Below are 15,462 nucleotides of genomic sequence, written 5' to 3'. Positions count from 1 at the left end.
TAAAGCTTCGTAAAAATGTGATGAATATCCAATGCCATTTATGTATAATTGGCAGCAGGTTATTAATAGAGACATCAAGGCGAGAAGATGATGCATATTAATGACGATGACCATGACTTCGTCTACGTGGAGGAGGAAGAGTTAACCACGATCACCAAGCTACTGACCAACTAGTCAGAACTCCTTTACCGCCATCATTCTGGTGTCACAGTTCTCAAATGTCGAATCCAGAAGTCTTTTTTCAATGAAGAGGTGTTGCAAGATGAGGATTGTTAGTCTTGCGGCGTCTTGTTTCGATGATGGGGATTCGCATAGAAAGGACTGAATGACCAGGCTGATTAAAATGCTGACAAACAATATCGCTAGCATTGTTGCTGATGTCTTAGCTCTAGCCGCACATACGTTTATTAAACCTTTCTTTCTTTGACCGACGTATAATAGCAATCCGCAAGTGTTACACTCCAATCCTAAGACGAGATTTGTTGCTTAAGAATTCAGATCATCGAAGCCTCTTGAAAATCAAGAATTTTAGTAAGAAAGTTAAATTTAGCATCTTTTGCAGTTTTTGGTTTTACATTTAGAAATTAGAAAGTGCATGTTGTTCAGAGTCTTTGAAGTCCAAAAAGTTTTGTAAACAAACTGAATACGGCAGTTATAGTCATTAGTATGATGATCTAAATGTGTCATATTCAAGGTAACTTATGTATAACCAACCACCAAGTGCAACCCAACCCAACAAGAAGGGAGTGATAGGATACCGGTACCACGAAGTTAGTTATTATGGTAGATGAAGCCGAAGTATTCGAGCCACCGGGCAACTCGTTGAGAACAGGCATCCCTAAGAGACATCCGAAATGATTTACTTAAAACACCACCTTCTTCATATTGGTATTTGACCATTTATACTTCTTTTAGAAACCACCACTGACCTCGGTAGACAAGGAGTCTAAGTAGCCGAACTACTGTGCCACTAGGTTGTCAATACTGGTACTGTGAGTACGAATTCGGCAAGAGGCTGGTGAAATTAATTCCAATCTTTATTGACTAGGATTGTCAGTTTTCCTACCGCTGATCTGTGGTTCTTTCCGGGTACTCCATCAACAAAAACTGACTGCCACGAAATAGCACATTAGTGCTTAAAGTAACGTTAAACAATTATCAATCAATCAATTTAACAACCACACTCATGACTTACTAATTTGGTAGTCTAAAATATGTACAATATTTCTTGTAACTGTAGCATACTTTATTTGGCCGAAAATACCTTATTAGTAACTTATTCTGTTTTCAATCTATATTTCTGAACTCGGGACACTCATTCCAGTTATAATACGGACTCGTTCAGGAATTTGAGGATTCAAGTCAGCAAAAACTCAGAATTCACAACTCGGTTCCGATTCAAGTATAAGTTAATTTCAATGTTTTCTTCAGGGAAATTTCACGCAACATACACTTTAAATACGTCCATTTTAATTACCCAACCTTTATGTCATAATATTTAACATTCTTCGTATCACCATTAACTAGCTAAAGATATTTTACATAATTAAATAAAATACAAAAATTTGATATATGCTTTTTTTGTGCTTCTTTGTTAAATATGTGTATGTTTTTGTTCTGATTGAAATTGTGACACGCTGATGACTGCTATACCCCTATTTTGACAATTTTACCTCTTATGTCTGTTTTGTTCACGCATCGTTGTCAATATACCGGTAATGGAATTTGATGTGACTGTCATACAAGTGAGAGGTTTAGCATTATAAAATCCTCCATTTTCTACAAAGGAAAATAACTATCAATTCAGGAATATGCCAGTTGTAACGAGCTCAGATAAGGCTTCAATTTGTTTTATTTTGTGAGACGTGGTTCCACATAAAATGCCAAAGAGTCCCAAATAGTGATCATGACTTTTTACAGAAGTCTACTGATAGCATATAGTGGTACTCTGAGCCATGCAAGCCTGCCTCCCAAACGATATAGTGGTACTGTAAGCCATGCAAGGGTGCCTCCCAAAAGATGTATAAAATGATTACCGCTTTGCATAAATGGCCGGGTGATTTTGACCAAAAAAATCACAGTATTACGCACTATCATGAGTAAATGTTATATAAAACTTGATAGTCAAGCAGAGAATATAGTAGGGCTAAGGGAACGACCATTTGATATTCTGGGGGGGGGGGGGGGCAGGAGGATTTTGAAAATAGATAACTCAGCCTTGATAATCACAAAAATAAATGGTTTGTTCTGTGGTAGTTTGAAAATAAATTACCTGACTTGCAATGTATAGAAAATAAATAACTCAGCAGGTCTAATCGAAAGTATGAGATGGCACCAGATTCTTCATAATTTCATCTTTTTTCCCCAAAAAAATCGGGAAACACTTCCCAAATGTTTTAATAACAAAAGTATAAATATTATTTAAATATACTTGAAATGTCTGAAAATTGGTTTCATTTAACTTGAGGTATATTGTCTCAGGAAACCTTACCTCACCTTTATTTTAACAGGGGCCGTAACTACATGTAGAAAATTTCAAAACCAAACGCTTGTCTCCATATCAAATTGTGTTCATGGGCTTGCAAGAAGAAAGTTCTGTTTTCCCTCAGACTTATAGCCCTGATTTTTCGGGATCAATGTTTCTTATTTATTTGTCTTTTGTTCATTGATTGCCCTTCTGTATTCTGTTAGTGTAACATTCCTTTTGTAATCTAGTAATTTTGTTATGAACTTGATCATGAGTTTAAAAAAAAAAAAACAGCAGCCACAGGCTTACCTATGTGAATTCCATTTTTGCTTTATCATGCACATTGGTCTTTTGATGTTGTCCCTAGAAACTTCAGTCTTACACTGAATTTATACATTTTGCTTTGAGACCAAAATATTGTCAAAAAATTATTAAAACAAAACTTCATTTTCAGATTATGAAATGGTCTTCGGAACACCCAGAAAGCATTATTTTGCATCATTTGTTCTATAGCTTCTTCGGCCTTCAGTGGCTCCAAAACCCTTCAAAAAAATTTTTACCTCGCTCCGCTCGGCGTAATATGTTTGCCAATACATTAAAAAGTGCCTAGTTATAACTAAACTTTAATACTATGTATGTATGCAATACATGTATATACAGTTGGGAATTTAAAAGATTCATTTCTGCAGAAGGGGATGGTTATTCCAATTTAATGGTACATAATGACTTGACTATACTATATGTATTATTTATAATAAACAAATCATTTAAAAAATTGTATGTTTTCGAATATCAAAAATATAGTTGTGAAAATGAATAATCAGTCCCTTGCTTTAATGAAAATGAAAAATCTTGCTTCAATAGTGCAGAAAATGAATAATCTGTCCTCTTAGTTTACAAAAATAAATAACCAATCAAAAACAAATCCTCCTGCCCCCCCCCCCCCCCCCAGAATATCAAATGGTCGTCCCCTAAAATAAAGTAGTGAATGAGTTGAAGGACAATTTGCCATCACTTATCACAAAGACAATTGTTACAATGTTAGAAGATAAAGTTGAGGAGAACAAAAGAGAGGATAACCTCATATTCTTTAATATTCATGAATAAATAGAGGCAACAGTAGTATACCTCTGTCCAAAACTCGTTAATCTATGGACAAAAAACAAAATCGGGGTAACAAACTAAAACTGAGGGAAACGCATTAAATATAAGAGGAGAACAACGACACAACATTAAAATGTAACACACACAGAAACGGACTAAGCATTAGACAGAATCCGATGAGAATAACAAATATAACTGAGTCCTTAGATTTAGATGATTCATGTTTCACAATTGATTGATTACAGAGGGGCTAAACTCAAAGGTGTAAGTTTGAGCTTTCTAAAAAGCTGTGGACTGCTTCCTCTATCCTAATAAAAAAGTGTTCATTTTACTTGTGGAAAATAAAAGCGGTTACAAATAGACATGACTTTGGAGGTGTGCCAGTCTAAAGGTGTGCCTAGATTGACAGAAGTTATCAAATACACATAATACGTTTTTGTAAACATTGTATAGGATTATTGTCTAGCAAAACCAATCATGTTCATTGCAGATTAACAAAGCAAATAAACACGTATTATGATATTTCAGTATTAAATTTCAGGGGGCAGTATATGCCTAATAGAACGAACATGAATTTTGATAGGTGATTGGAACTGAAATACACATAGTTAATCCGGCATTTTATGTCTTATCCTGAGACGGGAAAAGTCTGTAATTCTGATCTCAGTTAAAGCTAAGAGATGTTGCTGTATCTCAGCCGCATAATAAAGCAACCAAACAGATTCTATATTTCAAGATGGTGTGCATATCGACTGAAACTAATAGCTCCACACCGTGATACGAATAGTGGGCATAGAAATTAGAAACCATGCAAGCGGCAAGAGGTAACATTTTGAAGTGCTTATAAGCTTAAGAATGTAAAAAAAAAAAGTACATCTTAGAAGAGATCTAACACCAAACTGTTAAGGCAAGATTTAATTAGGAAAAAGACGAGTTTCCACACTAGAAATGGGTCATAAGAAGAGATAATATTATAGAGTTAAGAGGCTTTACAAGTATTCCTCTAGGACACCCAGGAGTAGAAAAAGGAGATTAGTACTGCTAATGACTCTTTTAAAAGAGGGACGAAAGATACCAGAGGGATAGTCAAACTTATAAATCGAAAATAAACTGACACCGCCATGGCTAAAAATGAAAAGGACAAACAGACAAACAATAGAACATATGACCCAACATAGCAAACTAAAGAATTAACAATACGAACTCAACCAAAAACTAGGGGTGACTTTTAAATGTTTAGTTAAACTTTTCCAATTCTAATACTGTGAAAGTACATTAATTCGTGGTTTGAGCAACATTTATATGTTCGTGGGGTTTTACATTCGTTGATTTTAGTTTAAAAAAAGTGAAAAATTGATTAGATACGAAGTTTAAAAATTGTCTGGTTTGAAGGAAATTGCAAAGTTAACATTGACTCGCCGTGTAAATCGTAGTGATCACGCTAATTAACCCGATATAGAGTGATCAACAGATTAAAGACCATCAAAGGTGTTGCTTGAACCATAGACATGTCCCCTAAAGAAAACAGTTACATAAACAAATGCTTTAAACGTATCTTCAATTGTAAAATAATTATAATCAAAAGCAAGCCCAGCATAAAATTATTATTTCTCATACGTACGGGAATTATGAGGATATAAAATGAACACTTTATCATTGCATATCAATATAGGAAGTCTGACTGTCATCGATGATTTTTTTCAATGAGAATTAAAAGATCAAAAGTTGTAGTACGGTTTATGTTTTAAAGATTAAATGGGTAGAATCCTGTCTGCAGTTGTAGTTCATAGTGTATTAGCACTGTAATTACTACTATAGTACTATCAGATCTGGCGATATTCAATATATTCTCTAGATCATATCGATAGTAGAACCTATATGGGGATCGTTCGATGTTTTGATTTGGACAACGGTTGTTTTATTTCGTTGGTCACTTAAATTCGTGGATAAAGATATCCAAAAAAAATTACGAAAATTGGTTTCCCACAAATAAAAGTACTTTCACGGTATAGTCCCTTTCCTGATGTTTAAAGATCTTGTTTTAGTTCTTTTTTTTATTTTTGAGTGTTGACAATGCAAATTGAGTTCAGTTAACTCTAATACAGAAAGTAATAAGGAGAGGTTGTTCAATGATATTACGCAGAAACTGAAAATTTCGTTTTCAAATGAAGATTCACTTAGTGTAAAAAACAGAGAAATTGTAAGTTGATTTATTTTATAGAAGCCTGAATTCTACACACACAAACAATGACAATTTAATAGTTACAATAAATCGACCTTTGTACTTCACATAGTCATTATTTATCTTTTAGGGACACCAACTACAAGATTAGTGCTCCCGATCGGAATTCGATGTGCATCCCTCTAATTTTGATGTAAAGCAGAAACGAATAGGTAAGGCCGGAAACCTTTATTACCAAAATATATCATATTTGTGCCTGTGATTTGGCTACTAAAGGGTGGTGGTGGTGGGTAAATAGATACAGACAACAAGACCATCGAACAAATAGTAAAACAAGTCAGGCAAAGTCAACAGAGTCAGACATTTAGTAGAAAAATATCGGAGATAAAAACTATTGACCGCCCAAATTACTAGTGTCTCAGCTGTTACAAAATGTTAGAAATTATTATAAACTAAGGAATGTATCTCCCGCATGAATAGCTCTGATTACTTTCGCGGATTTGGCTATACTTTTTGGACCTTTTGGATTAAAGCTCTTCATCTTTTATATAAGCTTTGGGTTTCAAATATTTTGGCCACGAGCATCACTGAAGAGACATGTATTGTCGAAATGCGCATCTGGTGCAGGAAAATTGGTACCGTTAATGTTATTGTAAACTATAACAAATACAAAGGTCACATTAAACCAGAAACATACAAAAAAAAGATATAATTGTCAGATATCAAGACAAATAAAACTTCTAAATACAAAAATTGATGTAATAAGTGAACGACTGAAAAGAACACAATCAACATCAGCAAGTATTTCTATTTGAAGTAGAAAAACACAAAGAAAAATGTGTCAAAAGAAAATTGATATAAAAAAGGAGAAAGACGGTGTACACACAGGACAACTTCGAAGTCTAGCAATTACTTAACACATTTTACTAGACACGCATAGTGAATGTAACCATAAAAGTCTAAGCTTCTACAACATAATTATCATTGACAATGGAATAATTTTATCATCAAATCTGAACCCGTACACGGCTGCTGGGGCAGACACTATAAAATCAAGTGTACTAAAGGATCATTCACCAGGTATTGCGCCACTATAAACAATTATCTTTATGCGGGCCTATGTCAAAGGTCGCTAAACAGTTTTATTGAAAAGGTAAATATAAGTCCGATAATCAAGAAGGGAAAATAGTTGAACATATTTGAATATAACAGATGTTTCTATTCATTTGATGTGTTTGAGTCTTTGATTTTATCAATTGTTAACGGACTGTTTTAAATTTTTCATGGAGTTTGGTAATTATGTAATTTTACTTTTTAATGCAGTTAACTACCACCCAGTCTTACTTACCTGCATTTGCTGCAAACTCGAAAAACACATTAGAATTAGGTACCATGTTTTGGAAGTTTGGGTCCATATTGCTCTTCAACTTTGTACTTGTTTGGTTTTACAATTATTTTGATGAATCTTATGTAGACGCAACGCGTTTCTGTTGCATTAAGTTATAAGCCTGGTACCTTTGATAACTAATCAAGTCACTGCAGCATGGATTCAGGAGAGACTATTCATGTAAACCGAAAATGATCGGCTTTATCAATGACATAATCGTAAACATGGATGCAGGGAAACATAAAGGTCTCGATTACAGTCCTTTAGCTCACAAACTGTTTAAATCAACAAATGGATTCAAAGTTTCTCGGTATTTGTTTAACACGCCATAGTGTTATTGTGCTATGGTAATTTTTTGGTCTTGTCTTTCATATTTGCTTGTGTTCATTGCCTGTAAAGTGTGCATTCCATTTATTTTCTCTTTGTTACAATATTGTTTGTATTTTATAGTGATTAAGATTATATCACAATGCTGACTGCTCTATCTCATTTTTTTGCCTTTTCACCTATTATATAGATATAGGAAGATTGTGTCTGTTTGTTTTGCTCACCCATTGTTGTCAATATAAAGGGTGTTATGCGACAGTCATTGAAGTTAGAGATTGAGTTATCTATCAAAACAAATAGGTTAAATATACCATTTCTACATAAAGAAATGCCTGTACCAAGTACAAATATGACAGTTGTTCCATTAGTAAGATGTGTTATAGCTATTGAACTTGCCATTTATTAAGTACATTACGTTTTGAATTTGTTTTTTAAAATGGTGTCATACTCACAATCCACTCTTTTTTGTGTCCACAGGTGAACTATATAGGTGTTCAAAGGTCTAAAATTCATTGAGAGAAACAAATCGATTCTTGGTTACAAACTATAACTGATGGAAACATCGACTATAACAGGAAAACAAAGGAATAATTGGATTAAGTGCAACAAATCAAACGCCAACATACACAGAAACAAACTATTTGATAACATCTGCTAGGCTAGCCAAACCTCTAGCTTATATGACAATGTTAAACAAAGATTTCTAAAATGCCAGCACAAACACACTTAAGAACGCAGAAAAAGAAAATATAATACTACATGTAGTAGTCGAAACAATATGTAAACGCCATACCAACAACGAACATTTTCCATCAACGACAAACATCTCGCATATCAAAACGAACGACAAATGTTAGCACGAGTTAAACAACTCAAGAGGTCAACATTGTATACGATTGAGAAACATGGAGGCGAAATGTATCAAATTGACCAAACACATACTGGTTCTGTTCGACCAATAATATTTTATTAAGATCTAGTCTTGTAAACGCAGTAGAGAGTGTTTTTCAAGTCTGTCGTTATTGCAAACATGTCATTAACTCAATAAAATAATTATATAATATCCTGTTAACAGAATAGGTCCAAAAATGAGCATCTTGATGTTCGGTTATTATTGATATCAAAAATTTAAAGGATTTTGATAGCTACCCACATGTCAAACTTGTTAGCCGGAAAGATGTTCCTGGATGAGGATTTACTATTGAATGTAAAATCAATGCCTTTGGATCAAGCTATATATTTGAGTGATTTTTACAAACTTATTCAAATGAAATTTCACAATATTCTCTTCGGATATATAATGTCCAACTGTATAACTTTTGAACAGTGATATACAACTGTTAACTTTTAGTTATCGTGAAAGGGTCTTTTGATTTTTATAGGATGTATCAATAACGCGGAATGGGGATGTTATATCAGAAATCACGATTTGGAAGAATACAATGCTACTTAAATTCGTGAATCGTTGATACAAACATTACATGACAATACTCCAATCCCTCGAAAAAAAATAAAACGAGTATATATTCATTTTCCCAGTGGCATTGCAATACCCCTTGCATCAAACTAACCTTTCGGAACCCACTTTTGTATATGTTCTGTTTCATTTCAGAGAACCATCATAGATGACTGGGGAATAGTATTATGGTCACATTTATTACGACCTCTGACTTAATTTGGGAAGAGATGAATGTACAAGTACGCAGCCACGTCCGGGAACTTATATATATCCGATGCCTCGTTTAAAGAGAGTGTCACGCAAGATGTCTGACCTTATCAAATGTACCCAGATTTTTCAGTGGAAGTCCAAATACCCGACCTTCATCTCGGATGGCCTCTATTACAGAACCTACCTTTTTTAAATTTATTGTTAACTTGTTCTTGTCTTGCACATGCATTTAATAATTGCCACCAACAAGTAACCAACTATTGATCAACCATTTCAGAGAGTGTGCTTGCATCTCATTTATCTCAGTGATCACATTATACAAACTTCGGCATTAACATATTTATATAAGATTTATATTTTGGTACAAAACAGTCGTCTGTCAATACTTCTATTGTGACGTTGTCTGCCTGAATTGTCTTAATTTCTATTGCGAACATGACTGCGGATATTGTCTTATTTTCTATAGTAACTTTCAGGGGATTCTCACGACTACGTACCACAATGGAAGACGATTACTGACAATGCTGTACGTCTCGCAGCGTTTGAAGTTCATTCAATTTCATCCGGTATTTTTGTTTTTTTTTATGTTTATTTGTTAATGATAGGGTCCTAAAGTGCACCGTGCATTGGCTTAATGTTAATCGATCTTTTCGACAGATAAATTATATTAATATCATCAATATGTTTCATGGGCTTCAAACTACAAAACGAGTAAAATTATCCTTGGTTTCGTGTCTGTGTGTGGGATGGGAGCCCTTAGAAATTAATCATCAAGGTCTTATAAACATGTTTTTTCCAACACTTCATTTTCTTCTCTAGAGTATAATTACTTTTAAAGTGCACCTGGGAAAAAGAGGGCAGTTTAAATAAGGCATATGATCGGCCTTGTAACAGGCCGGCTACCCTTCAAGTATTTAATGCACAAAGCGTTCATTCTCTCGACGTTATCATCATACGTCCCAATTGGGTAAGTTATTCAATCACACAGTCAACCCGGTAGCTCCACAGGTATAGACAGAGTCAATGAGGTGCTGAACACTAGTATTGTAACCCGTCCTGGTCAAACAGTACATCAGTATTGCTGTAGGGATTTTTATCGCCAAGAAAACTCGACAGATACGATCAGTAGCAAATAACTTTTCCTTCCGTGACCATTGTCTGTTTTGTCCACTTCCAATAAAAAAGAATGGCAACAAAAGAAGTGAAGAGTTACCCCGTGCGCCATTTGACTGTCAAAATGCTGCATCCTTGGATCGCAATGATTAATGGGGACATCAGGTGTCAGAAAGAACATAATGAGACAATGAGACAGATACCAAACACAAAGAAAGCACAAAACCGAGACAAGAGAGAGACAACAAGGTTATGTTGACTATTCGTTAGTATCTTAGTGAGAGAAATCCCTTTTCTGAGAGTTTAGATCTTCGAAATATAGAAACTGGGGTCAAAGCTTCCAATGAAGTTAACGTACACAACACAATTAGTTGGAAAATCAATTATTGAATCGATGAAAGATCGGGATGCATTTTCGATATCATTAAAAATGAAGCATGCAAGTGAAAACCTTGAATTAAAAAACATGCTTTTGTATCAAAGTTATTTAAATTATTAACAGCTTATGTCATAGATTTTGAAAACTGAACAAGACTTGAAACTTGAGTGAATTTTGCGTATTGACAAATGTTTACATACTGTACCTATGTATTATAGCCTATATTAATATAAAACAAGTATTCTAAAAGTATTTTTATATCAGTTTGCAGCCCTTAATATTTTTTAAATAAAGTTTCTACATAAATTTTGCATATACTTACCAAGTTGGCTGTCTACTTTTTCTTTTAAGGGAGTAACGGGAAATTCCCATTTTTTCATGATTTTCTGCCAAAAAAGCTAATGTTCACCCAAATTTGCAACTCTATTGCATTTGATTGCAAATAATCGTATTGGAAGCGAAGATAACAACGGGTTTTTTTTCTTATTACCGTAACCAACTCCGCTTGTATTTTGATAGAAGAGTGTTTCACATGTTATTTCAAGTTTTTCGCGATTTTTCTACAAAATCCACATTTTCTTCTCCAAAAAGATCGGCAAATAAAGGCAACAGTAGTATACCGCTGTTCAAAACTCATAAATCCATGGACAAAAAACAAAATCGGGGTAACAAACTAAAACCGAGGGAAACGCATTAAATATAAGAGGAGAACAACGACACAACACTAAAATGTAACACACACAGAAACGGACCAAGCATCAGACAAAATCCCACGAGAATAACAAATATAACATCAAAACCAAATACATGAATTTGGGATAGACAAGTACCGTGACACGTCTTATCGCAATGTGAAATTACACTCAAAAATAAGAGAAAACAAACGACGCAACGTTAAAATGTAACACACACAGAAACGAACAATAATATAACAATGGCCATATTCCGGACTTGGTACAGGACATTTTTAAAGGAAAAAATGGTGGGTTGAACCTGGTTTTGTGGCATGCCAAACCTCGCACTTTAATGGCAATGTTAAATATAACATTGAAATGACAACATAATATTACAGGACTATAATACAAATAAATAGGAGACAAAGTTGTACAGCACTGAAGATCAAAAGTTGAAAAAGGCTGTGTCAAATACGGCTATGTTTTTATGCTTGGGATAAGAACATCCTTATTATTTAGAACAATTAATGCTATAAATGACTTCTTGGATTTACGGCGATTTTATATAATACAAAAAAGCACATTCAGCTTGTCATGAAACCCGACAATTTCTATATTTATATCGCACATTTTAACAAAATTTGCTATCTATTTTAATAACTATATTATTGTAGGGAATTTCCCATTTTTTCATTTCAAAAAACCTAATTTATGCATAATTACAATAATATTGCATTTTTTTTTGTAAGTATCGTGTAGCTAAGACAACAACGTTAAAATCGTATAAACATAACAAATTCTGCTTATATTTGATAAACGAGTAGGATTATTTCCAGTTTTTCACGATTTTTCTTCAAAAATCCACATTTCCTCCCCTAAAAACATTAAATGCTTTCCTAGATTTATGGCGATTTTTGATAATATTGTATTAAACTATTGAATAAACACCAAAAACTTTCTATTGCAATTAGTTCTCGGTCTGGCTATTTTGGTCGCAGATTAACTGGACTATACGGAGAAGGGAGTAAAATTACGCTCTGTGAAAAAAACTATAGAATACAGATTTTATTTGTAATCTAATCTATACTATTAAACGAGAAGACCTCATTTTTGGTGTCGCTTCTCTTCTTTCCACAATAAATTAATCAACACGACTCTGTGTCCTATATATACAGTGCATAGTCGCATTTGTCATCCATTCATATGATTATTCAGATTGAGTTATTTTGGGAGAAAAACGAGAAAAAAGGCATCCGGATATTGTCGCTTCTCTTCTTTCCACAATAAATTAATCAACACGACTCTGTGTCCTATATATACAGTGCATAGTCGCATTTGTCATCCATTCATATGATTATTCAGATTGAGTTATTTTGGGAGAAAAACGAGAAAAAAGGCATCCGGATATTGTCCCGTCATTGGACGAAATTTTAAGTCAGATTATACTTCCGGTTTGCGTTTTTCTGTATACTTTGAACAAACAAATAGTACGAATAAAGTGTATTTTAATTCTGTTCAGAGTTTATTAAATGGAGAGGGTCTGTATACTATGTCAATTGACCACCATGGATCGATTACTAAACTAAGAATTGAAAGTAAATACACTTTATTTATATGGTAATATACAGATAAGCGCTAAAATTATTCATGTGAACTTTTGATACCTTTTCTGAAATTCTCCATTCATTAAATATTTTACAAAATTCATTGATTACAAAAAAAAAAAAGATGTGGTATGATTGCCATGTTGAGACAACTCTCCACAAGAGACCAAAATGACACAGAAATTTACGACTATAGGTCACCGTACGGCCTTCAACAACGAGCAAAGCCCATACCGTATACTCAGCTTTAAAAGGCCCCGAAATGACGATGTAAAAAAATTAAAAAAGATGTGGTATGATTGCCATGTTGAGACAACTCTCCACAAGAGACCAAAATGACACAGAAATTTACGACTATAGGTCACCGTACGGCCTTCAACAACGAGCAAAGCCCATACCGCATACTCAGCTTTAAAAGGCCCCGAAATGACGATGTAAAAAAATTCAAACGAGAAAACTAGCGGCCTTATTTATGTACAAAAAAGGAACGAAAAACAAATATGTAACACACAAACAAACGACAACCACTGAACTACAGGCTCCTTACTTAAATGTTCATAACATACTAAATGTATGTTCATATTGAAATTGATAGAAAACCAAAAATTGGGAATTTTGGAAATGAAGGAGGAGGTATAAAACTTCTAACAACACTTTACATACTTTTAACTCCGCTCTGAATGCCCGCGAATTCGCGGGCGTGTTCTAGTCAATATTTATTTGAGTATGATTAGTTCACTAAGAGGTTACTGGGACATAAACTATACTAACCGGAACCTCTCCAGTCTGACAACAGGAAACAATACTACGGTAGCATTGGTTAAGGTATGCAGGATATATCAGACTGGTTTCGTATGATCAAAATGATACTTGATCTCTTCTTTTTTTTTTCGCCTCACATGTTGATTGTTGTATGCTGAATTACAATGGTTAATATAATACACTGCATGAATACAATACTTGTATTGTCAAGAAAATGATATATAGAGTAGTTGTGACAAAAAATAATTCAGTATTTCATAATATTATGCAATTATTAATGCAGACATTTCCTTGAATAGAAAATGATGAATTAAACCTGGTTTTATAGCTAGCTTAACCTCTCACGTGTATGACAGTCGCATAATATTCTATCATATTGACAACCGATGTATCAACAAAATAGACATCATAGGTAAAAATGTCAAAAATAACATTGTTATAATCTTAATCACTAAACCAACAAAATATTTAACAAAGAAACACAAAAAGCATACAGACAAAGCTGATTATCAAATATGAAAGACAAGAATAAAAAATTAGCCATAGCACAATAGCGGGATGTATAAGTACAGAGCCACGTCATATGTAACAAAGAGACGCATAAAGCCATATAGACAAAGCACATTATCAATAAAGAACGATAGGAATACAAAAAAATGTACCATAGAACAAAACCACAATGACCGGGTCGATAAGTACAGAGCCACGTCAAATGGATATCACCAAAAACAAACTAACCAGTTAAAGTAATATTCATAAAGACAAATGTAACACGTTAAGATGATAAACGTCAGTACTCTTAAATAAACTCATCATAGATACCAGGATTAAGACTCGCGTTTCGTCTATAAAAGACTCATCGAGTCAGACGCTCGAATCCAAAAAAGTTAAAATGATCAAATAAAGAACGAAGTTGAAGAGCATTGAGGACCAACATTCCTCAAAGTTTTGCCAAATACAGCTTATGTTATCTATTCATGTGGTAGAAAGGCCTTAGTATTTCAAAAATCCTAAATTTTGTAAACAGTTAATTTATAAATATGACCAAATCAATGACAATTCATGTCAGCACAGAAGTGCTTACTACTGGGCTTGTGATACCCGGGGAATTAAAACTCTACCAGCAGTGCCAGTGGTTGTAAATAAACTCATCATAGATACCAGGATTAAGACTCGCGTTTCGTCTATAAAAGACTCATCGAGTCAGACGCTCGAATCCAAAAAAGTTAAAAAGGTCAAATAAAGAACGAAGTTGAAGAGCATTGGGAACCATAATTCCTAAAAGTTTTGCCAAATACAACTTAGGTTATCTATTCCTGAGGTAGAAAAGCCTTAGTTTTTCAAAACTTCAAATTTTGTAATCTATACTTTAGGACCATTGTGAAGTTGATACGGGTTATTTATCAACAAGGTCTTTTTTAAAACTAAAATTGTCTCGTTTGTTATACATTCTGGTACTGAGATGACCGCGTATGTCAAATTTGAAGTACAAGTCTACAAATGAGGCGGATAAGCCGTGTCTGTTGTTTCTTTAATTTCTGGTTCTAGTGAATATATGAATGGAATCCAATTAGAAAGATTTGGATTGTTAATGGAAAGAACATCATCAACATATATGAATGTGACATTGAATGGTGTGGTTTCTTTGGTCTTTTTGTTTTTGACAAGTGTTTGAAGGAACTTCGACTGATATGAAAATAAGAAGAGGTCGGTAAGGAGAGGTGCACAGTTTTGGCCCATTGAAATCAAAAGCTCGAACACATGAACTGTCGTTACCTGGTCCACTATAAACAC

This window comes from Mytilus galloprovincialis, chromosome 9 (genome assembly GCF_965363235.1).
Source record: "Mytilus galloprovincialis chromosome 9, xbMytGall1.hap1.1, whole genome shotgun sequence".
Lineage (NCBI taxonomy): Eukaryota > Metazoa > Mollusca > Bivalvia > Mytilida > Mytilidae > Mytilus > Mytilus galloprovincialis.
The sequence above is the reverse complement of the archived record's forward strand: the minus strand, read 5'-3'. Positions refer to the sequence as shown.